Below are 10,206 nucleotides of genomic sequence, written 5' to 3'. Positions count from 1 at the left end.
GAGTCAGTGTTCCCACTCGGCCATAAGAAAAAAAGAAGGAAATATATATATTTAAGTAACTTCGTATTTCTTGTATAAAACAGCAGTTTTTCATTTCCATAAATAAATAAATCTCTCAAGGCTTGGAAAAAAAATACCTAAACTAAATACCTACCCCTATCCTAAATCACTATGAGATTCTTCCTATCTTCCCCTAAGTAGAAATAGAAATCCATTTTCAAATAGTTTTGAATCCAACTTTATCAACAGCATAAACAACCTGTTTTCAGTTCAATGGTTAGCAGCCATTGTCATTTGTCACATCAACTTATCACACTGTTATTTTACCGACTTTAAAGATTATAAACCATTTATAAAAAATAATTCCTAATAAATATTTACATTTACAGCCTTAAAAATAGCATGAGCAAACAGTTTCATGAAAGTAGAGAAAAAATAATTCATAAAAATAAAGAGGCAAGATTAATCGAATTGTAAAGCACTTGCTTACCATCCAAAGAGATCTACAAATGGCCGGAACCACAATACGAGATTAAACTTGGTTTAAGGTTAAATCTAGAATTAAGCAATTCATGGTGGATTTCACCAATGACTTTATGAGAGATTTCACTAACGGGATAATTTTTAACCATCCAAAAAGGAGTTTCTAATGGTCCAAACAGGAGTTTTCGAAAACTTCTCCTTTTTGGATCACTAAAAACTAATTTTTGGATCATTAAAAAAATCTTCCATTAGTGCAATCTCTCAATAAGTCATTGGTGAAACCCACGTTCAGTCAATCAGATTGCTGAATCCTAGAGTTGAACTGAGTTTAAATTCAGATTTTGGTCCCGGCCATGAGACCAAAGTAGTAACTCTGGAAAATTTTAAGTGCGTTCCAGAACTTCGTGAAAGCAACTTTGACTTCACATTTCGCAATTTTTCGACGTCACCATATTACTAATGCAATGGTTAGGGAATGTTTTAAAAGGTTTTTCAACTGTAATAATGACGTCACAACTTTTGGAGGCGAAACAAAGATAAACTTCGGTAGATCAGAGAGTCATCCAGCCATCAGGATTTATTCCAGCAAAAATTTGGTTTTCAATTCCTAGGCATGGACTCGGCAGTTGGTGTTCACTAGGACTTTGGAACTTTGGATATGACACTTCCATCTTGCAGACCAAAGTACACTCGGGATGCCATGTTGATAAATAGACCGGTCTCGACCACTCCTGAAAAGAAATAAATATAAGTTTAATAAAAATCCAGGGTATACGCAAGTCTCCTTTTTTAACCACAGTATACAACACTTGTGAGAGTAAGTTTGTTAATGTAACGGCATATCCTGTAAGCCCTTTTTTTTTTTTTTTTTAGGACGGCGTCAGTTCATCCCATAATTTGATATACATGGACTTTTGCCGATGAAAGGACAGCGCATATCATAGAGATCATTCGCGCCAGTTGGAAAGAACTGAACCCGCACGGCCTCGCGATGGCGGCGAGGAATTAATTGGGAGTACAATTACCCCGCGAATGAGTATGAGGTTCTGTTGTTTATGGACTCCAACTATTGTTGAGGGTTTCAGGTGGAACTGGCCAGTCCAGCAATGAAGCTCTTCCGATCTGTGTGGTCAAGAGCACTGACTCTCAATCTGGACGTGCTGGGTTCGAATTCCAGCCGGGACGGAAATTTTCCTGACCGAACTTTTCCGTTCCTAGATAGGCAATCAGGCATGGCTGTAAAAGAATGTGATTTGAAGTAATCCGAAAGCGGTCCAAGGTACAATATCTTTTCTTAAAAAAGGTATAACTAAGCAGCTAAGCACTGATGTTATGATAATAATCATGGTAATCGTTCTTTTTTTTTTCTCCAGACTAAAGAAGATGGAATACTGGTCAGTGAAAAGTTGCCAAAAACAGAGCTCAAACTTTCGGACTTTGACTATGTCGACTATTATGGAGCCGAAGGCATACGAATTCAGCCGATCCAGCCCATGAAACGGTGGTCGCTAAAATACGAGGGCAAAATGAGGTGGGTAATAGAACTATAGGTAATGAGCTAATGAGGTAGGTATGTAGGTAATAGCTGTGCTCTAAATCACCAAAGTATGGAAAAGTATCTTACAAGTGTAATAGCCAATGGAAAAGCAGAATTTTGAATTTGGACGAATCATATCGAAATATGGAATTGTAAATACTTTTCCATACTTTGGTGATTTAGGGCACTGGGCTAGCTGTCCACGTATTTGATTGGACAAAAGGTAATCATACTTATAGATTCTAACGTGACTTTGTGAAGATTAATTTTGAAAAGAAGAACATCAGTAGCTTAAATACTCTTACTGTGAAGAGTACAAGTTACTGGTGTTCTACTTTTTAAAAGGTAATCAGTTTCAGCACTCAACATATACTTACAGCTTTTGACTTGGCCATCCGGACCGGAGCCTGTCCTCCAAATATGGTCTGTATCTTCTTCTGTACCGGTACATACGCCAATGGTATCACTTCAATGGGAATGCCTTTCTTGTACCTGTCGCCTAGATTTTTGGACTGTTTGCTGGAAATATGGGGGAAAATACCTTTGATTAATTTGAGGATTTAACTATTTTCCCGCTATCACAGATTTCTAATCCATGAAAAAAAGCTTTATCAGGACTGGGTCCAATGGAATACCACTTACCTAGCAGGTTCGTTCTGAAGAACAAACCTTATCCATCCAGAATAAAATATGCCCCGGGTGGGAATCGATCCTGCAACCTAGCGTTTACGAGGCAAATGCTCCGAGCTTACTAGGCTGGCAATGACATCATAGATAACTACACAATATACAAAATTATGTGGAGAAAACATTCTTAATGCTTATGCCTCATATGACAGTCTGGCATCGCTGTTGTTATTTACTTGGGAAGGTACTGATATGAATTTTAATACATTACTTTCCTTCCTATAAGATAAGGAAAGTAAAAAGTACCTGAAAACAGCACTGATATCCTAAGGGTAACTTACGTGTGGTCAGCTATAATAACCAGCTTAGGTGTACAGGAGGCAACAATTTTCTCCTGGGTGAGACAGCCTCCGCCTCCCTTGATAAGTACAAGATTCTCATCCACTTCATCAGCACCGTCTATCACACAGGATAGCTGAAACAAATATAAACTCTGTTAGAGTGCACAGTTCACACACAAATTATCCGTCATGGATATGTTCTGTCTCAATTCCATGAAACTTGTTTCACATACCTAGGAAATGGGAATTTTTAATTGTGTTAAGCATACTTCATTGCTTGTCATAAATACCGTTCCAAAATTATTAGATCTAGATAAACTTTATGACCTGACTTGGACTCGAACCACCAACCTATAAATCCAAAGTCCAATGTATTAACCACTACACCACTGAGCTTGTTCCATATTTACAGTGGATCAAATGCACAATTGCACACTTTTTCAGCATAGAAACAGACTGTATTCATGCTGGATAAGTGTGTGTGGACCTTTGGACTTTCAGAGTATACAAAGTACTGCCTTGTAGTACAGGGTACTGTCTTGTAAGCCTTAGGTCATGGGTTTGATTTCTGTAAAAGACATAATTTATCCTAAACACATAAGGTTTGTTCTTGGACTACCTGGCTTTTTCTCATCCTATCCTTTCTCTCCTATTTTGGGATGATTGTGACAGTTCCCTCTATCCATCCTATTGGAGAAAATAAATAAATAAATACCTATCACCAGTAGGTAATATGTAGGACTTACACAGTGGCGTAGCGTGTATGTATGGCGGCCATACAACTCAAAAGTTCACTCTAATGCCCATAAATATTAATGCCATGTACTGTGATGGGACTTGGTAGACCTGTGCATGAGCCTTACAACACCCTACACTTGAATTTAGACCACGCTACGCTACTGGACTACAAGATTCTCATCCACTTCATCAGCACCGTCTATCACACAGGATAGCTGAAACAAATATAAACTCTGTTAGAGTGCACAGTTCACACCCAATTATCCGTCATGGATATGTTCTGTCTCGATTCCATGAAACTTGTTCCACATACCTAGGAAATGGGAATTTTTAATTGTGTTAAGCATACTTCATTGCTTATCATAAATACCATTCCAAAATTATTAGATCTAGATAAACTGACCTGACCTGGACTCGAACCACCAACCTATAGATCCAAAGTCCAATGCATTAACCACTACACCACTGAGCTTGTTTCATATTTACAGTGGATCAAATGCACAATTGCACACTTTTTCAGCATAGAAACAGACTGTATTCATGCTGGATAAGTGTGTGTGGACCTTTGCACTTTCAGAGTAGGTATACAAAGTCTAAGTACTGCCTTGTAGTACAGGGTACTGCCTTGTAAGCCTTAGGTCATGGGTTTGATTTCTGTAAAAGACATACCTTATCCTAAACACATAAGGTTTGTTCTTGGACTACCTGGCTTTTTCTCATCCTATCCTTTCTCTCGTATTTTGGGATGATTGTTACAGTTCCCTCTATCCATCCTATTGGAGAAAATAAATAAATACCTATCACCAGTAGGTAATATGTAGGACTTACACAGTGGCGTAGCGTGTATGTATGGCGGCCATACAACTCAAAAGTTCACTCTAATGCCCATAAATATTAATGCCATGTACTGTGATGGGACTTGGTAGACCTGTGCATGAGCCTTACAACACCCTACACTTGAATTTAGACCACGCTACGCTACTGGACTTACATCTGGATGTGTCTCCAAATCTCCAAGAACCATATTGTTCTTTAGAATCAGCTGTCTTGCTTGGAATGAAGTCGGGACACATACTATTTTCAGTTTCTCCGCTTTGATTCTTTCAGCTGGAAAGAAACAAAGGAGGAGTTTTCAAGGATTTTTTTAATTGTGTTAAGTAAGCATATTTAAATGCTTTTAGCTGTCTTGCTTGGAATGAAGTCGGTACACATACTATCTTCAGTTTCTCCGCTTTGATTCTTTCAGCTGGAAAGAAACAAAGGAGGAGTTTTTAAGGATTTTTTAATTGTGTTAAGCATATTTAAATGCTTGTCACAAAAATCAATCCCCGATTATTACACCTAGATAATTTTTTTATGACTTGACATGGACTCAAACCACCAACCTCCAGATCCAAAGTCCAACATGTTAACAACTGCACCACTGAGGTTGGTGGAAAGCTGGAAAGAAACAAAGGACATTTTATTACACCTTGGTATTAAGTATTGTTATTTAAGAATACAAATGGCTGACGGGGGGGAGAGAAAGATGGGTTAGGAACAAGTTGATTTCTGTACGAGGATAGTGATTGGGAGCTGGTTGGAACTATAACCATTCCGGTAGCCCGAGTCCGGGGAATGATCCTTCCAAGGTCGAAGGCCAATTTGGCAAGTTACTGGGTGGCTCCGGTGACAAAACCTCAGAAAAAAAAAAGAACAAAAATAACGCAAAATAAATGGCAGTTCAAAAATCATGTACAACCCTTAGTAAATAGGTACCCATAGGTACAAAATCCGATAATTTTGCTTTGTTAAATCTACTTACCTACATATTATGTAGATGTAAAGCGAATCAGATGTCAGATCTTGGTACTTGGTTACCAAGATCTGACTTGAGTTTGTTAGATCTAAATCTAAAAAGGAACTCTACAGTATCTCAAGATTCTAAAGGGAATGTCAGGTAGCACTAGCACTACATCGCCACATGCCATTCAAGGTTAAGCAACGCCCGGTATAACGCGCCAAGAAATGGGTGCCGGCTTTTTAACTTGTAATTATTTACAACCGTTGTAAAATTATTACATTTGCCAATAAATAAATTACCTTTACCTTTAAAATTCATTTTTCGGAATGTCTATTTTGAAAATTAATACCGTCTTAAAAAAATAAAATAATAATAATAATAATAAACAACAAAACAAAAGTGTGTAAATTATTTCTCGAAATATACTTACGTACCTGGTCCGAAAAATACCGTATGTACTGAATACAGGCTCTGCCAGAACAAGACTAATCTAATTCCAATAAATACCTAGAGTCGGTGTTCTTATCCAATAAAATCAACTAGCAATTGTTGTCTATAGTGAAGGTTACTTATTTGACCTTGGTTCTAGGTTCTAGCAGTAAAAGTTCGAGACCCATCAAGTTCAAGGAATTACACAGATTCATCTAAAAGTGTACTTGCTAGTATTACCATTTTAAATCATTACATGAAAGTAAAATCGAAAAATTAAATCAAGAATAATAATAAACTGAATATTAAACAAATTAGGTAGGTACATACATATGTAGGTACTGATTTTCTTTAATCACGATCGAATAAACTACGGGCTAAAAAATTCCCGGAGGGACGGGCCCAGCTTGTTTTTTCTCCCGAATGTCCTTGTATCCAATGTAATTTAAATGGGAGACTTCCCACGACACGATTTTTTTTCCGAACGACAAGTGGGAACGGGCTCTAAAGATCCAAGCAGTTATTATACAGTATAGCAGTTATTATACACCGAGCAGTTATTATACAGTGTAGCAGTTATTATACACCAAGCAGTTATTATACAGTGACGTAAAAACATACATACCTCGGATTATTGAGTACAATGCTAGTGGCCCAAGCGATAGACTCCAGAGTGATGTTGAAATAGGACAGCTCCACACCGGCACCCAGGTCCACTATATGTCTAACATGGGACAGCTGATCTCCATAGAAGGGGACACCTATAATGGGGATTCCGTAGTGAATAGCCTCCAGGGCGCTGTTTACACCTCCGTGACTGATGAACAGGCGACAGTTTGGATGAGCTGGGAATGGAAATGGATACATGGATTGAATCTGATTAGAGACATACTACGGGATGGGCATGTTACGACACAGACATGCCCATCCCGTAGTATGTCTAATGTAGTAGATTTTTTTTTCATCCTCATGATGTCATCCGGTTGATGTATCTTTTTCAAGTACCAAGTACCTACTTTTTTTTTCTTCTACTGCTCGCATAGGAGTCCCTTTACTCCGACAATAGGCCATTACTATTATTGTGTTCAAATTCTCAAATTATATTGAGAATAAAATTCCATACCTCGACTGGGATTGAACCCATGCCCTCCTGTTTACCAGGCGAGCGTCTTGACCACTACACCACCGAGGCATGTTGGACCACTACTCCACTAAAACAAATGCCGCAATTACAACTATTGTTGTGAAGTTGAACCGAAAAGTATAAAACCAGGTCTTACCCAACACATCTTGCTGCGGGATCCACTTTCGTATATGCACATTACCCGGCAGGTTCTCAATGGAGTCCCCCTCATATCGCCACAACACGGTAAGCCCCGTCCTACTGAAAGCAGTCACTAGAAGCGTCCTCATACCATCTGACATTCGGCTTGGTCTGATCAGCGAGCCGAAGCACAGATTTCGACCGTTTTTTGGCGGTTTTCAGCTATACCGACTAAACGGTTAGAGATATTGTAAAAGTTGGGGTACATTACCCGGCAGGTTCTCAATGGAGTCCCCCTCATATCGCCACAACACGGTAAGCCCCGTCCTACTGAAAGCAGTCACTAGAAGCGTTCTCATACTGTCTGACATACGGCTTGGTCTGATCAGACATATTGGTCTTGTACTTCAGTTGAATGATTTTGTATGGTACCTACACATAGGGATTTGCAAACAACCTGGTTTATGTTCTAGATATACAGATATAGACTTTACATAATGGTCAAGAATAAGGCTGTTCCGTTCAACTAGTACAATGGATTCAGATTCGAATTTGTGTGCTCTTCTTCTAAGTTCCACTTTTTTAGTGTTAAAACGTAAAAAAAAAGAAGAGATCATGGGTGAAGAAGTATTTGAAAACAAGAAACTTTCAAATGATCAGAGGATTAAATTTGGATAAAGGTCTTTTCCATAAGAACCAATGCAAATTTAGTTTGGGATTAAAGTTAATCCTGGTTTAAATTGTCTATGCAACTCGACCAAAAACTTTTTATTTTGATAATAACTTTTCGCAGTTTGCTTTATTTTTAACTGAGGTTTAAAAGACATTCCCAAGGTCGTTTTCGTTAAGGTTTTTAAAACACCATCTAAAGCTATTATGAAAGAACCCATTTAGCTGTTCTTAAACAATACAGAGGCTAGCAAAGCCCTAATCCTATCTCTTTTATTAACTTTTCATTTTGATAATAACTAATTTTAAATTGATAATAACTTTGTAAACAGTTGGGAACACTTGTACCTAAACTCAAAAGCGCAAAGAGTAAAGAATATCCAAGTAGGTTGGATTCACGTTCAATACCAGTTTCAACACGAAAATGTCTGCTTTCAACTCGAAAGAGGCATTCAATAGCGCATGCCACGTTCAATTCAGTGGCAACATGACGCATGCGTCATAGCGCACGTAAAAAGGCACGAGTGTAGACGTAGCTATAGTTTCTTTTTAGTCCGTCCTTCCTTTATTATTACTAATAATAAAAGGTATAGTGGACGGACTATTGTATTCGCTTCGGTGCAGTAGCGTAGCGTGGTCTAAATTCAAGTGTAGGGCGTTGTAAGGCTCATGCACAGGTCTACCAAGTCCCATCACAGTACATGGCATTAATATTTATGGGGATTAGAGTGAACTTTTGAGTTGTATGGCCGCCATACACGCCATACATACACGCTACGCCACTGCTTCGGTGCTAATTTTAAGAAATCAGGGTAGGTATAATTTACCTGCATTATTATTTTACAAAGCTAAATACTTACTTACCTACTTCCTACCTACCAAGACCAAAAAGTTCCCTATTCTAACCCTGCAAGCTGAAAAACCATGAGTTCTTTTGCTATGTACGAATGGAAAATGGAAACCCATTACTTTGAGAAAAGGAAAAAAAGCTGCATGGGGTGTTACAGTCATGAATGAATGGTGTAAGGTCAACGAGTGAACATGTAATGCTAAGGTCAATGCCTCTCTAGTCAAATTTCACACGAGCAACATTGTCACCAAAAAAACCAGATTGTCTCAACAGATAATGCAGGAAACTTACAAGAACGTTATCATCCACTGCCTGATAAGCTGCGATCCTCTTAGCTTCTTCTACGAGATTGGTCATGGCTAAAGTTCTCTTCAAATGGGAAACACACAGGACTACATTCAGCAAAACTTTCACCTTATCAAAAGCTCCCAGCCTTGGTAAAATTATCAACATTTTCAAATTTTGATAGCAAGACTAGCAAGTATAGCGACAAACACGGTTTTTCGATTGTGATTGTGACCGGAATCGAAAACTGATATCGATAGTTGTGTTCAATTTTTTCAAGCCGCGTTTACACGTTTTACGTATCGTTTTAAGCGTTGTTCAAAATGGAAATTAAAACATAAAACGTTTAAGATAATACAGCCAGGAGGGCTAAAAAAATCTCTAGAACACCAATATTATTATATTTATTAGTTAATACAGTTATTATTTCGTTTAAAACAATAAATTATAAAACTGGTATCAAAAATTCAAAATGGATATCCGCCACTGATATGAAAATGAGATATCGATAAAAAAATATCGAAATATGAACAAGTATCGATAGTTTTGATATCGAAGCAGGTAACGCTCTCTAGCGGAATTCTGGTGAACATTTTCAAATCTCCAGGACTTGCCAAGTTCACTAAAACTTCAGGCTAGCCTGTTGGCTAGGATGGTAGCGCGTCTACCTTGTAAGCGCTAGGTCGCGGGTTCGATTCCAGCCCAGGACTGATTTTATATTGAACGGATAATGTTCGTTCTTGGAACGGCTGGGTTTTTTTTTATCCTGTCTTAATTCTCTCTTCGATTTCGCGATGATAAGACCTTAGCACTTTGACAGTTGCAGTTCCCTATATCAAACTTTGTTTTTTTTTTTTTTACTAGGTAGGTACCTACCTACGTTCCTTATCCTTAGGTATGGAAGGAAAGTAATTTAATAGGCTGAAATTTTCGATGGTCGGTTTTTTTTCTTATTTTTCATTCCACTTTGATATAGGTATTAACTAGTTACGCATGTTGACCTCACTACCCGGGAAAAGATTGCCGCACGAGACTGCCCAGACGGTCACCCATCCATTTTTCAACCGAGCGTCAAATTACTTAACTTATGTGACTAGTTGAGCAATGGCTTAATTAAATTTATTGTCAGGGCCTCATGTCCAGTTGTCCAGGCCCGCTACTAGTCACATGCGCAGGATTTGGAGATTTTTTTTTTCTTTA

The sequence above is a fragment of the Diaphorina citri genome, unplaced genomic scaffold (genome assembly GCF_000475195.1).
Source record: "Diaphorina citri unplaced genomic scaffold, Diaci psyllid genome assembly version 1.1 scaffold23, whole genome shotgun sequence".
Classification (NCBI taxonomy): domain Eukaryota; kingdom Metazoa; phylum Arthropoda; class Insecta; order Hemiptera; family Psyllidae; genus Diaphorina; species Diaphorina citri.
Note: the sequence above shows the minus strand (reverse complement) of the source record.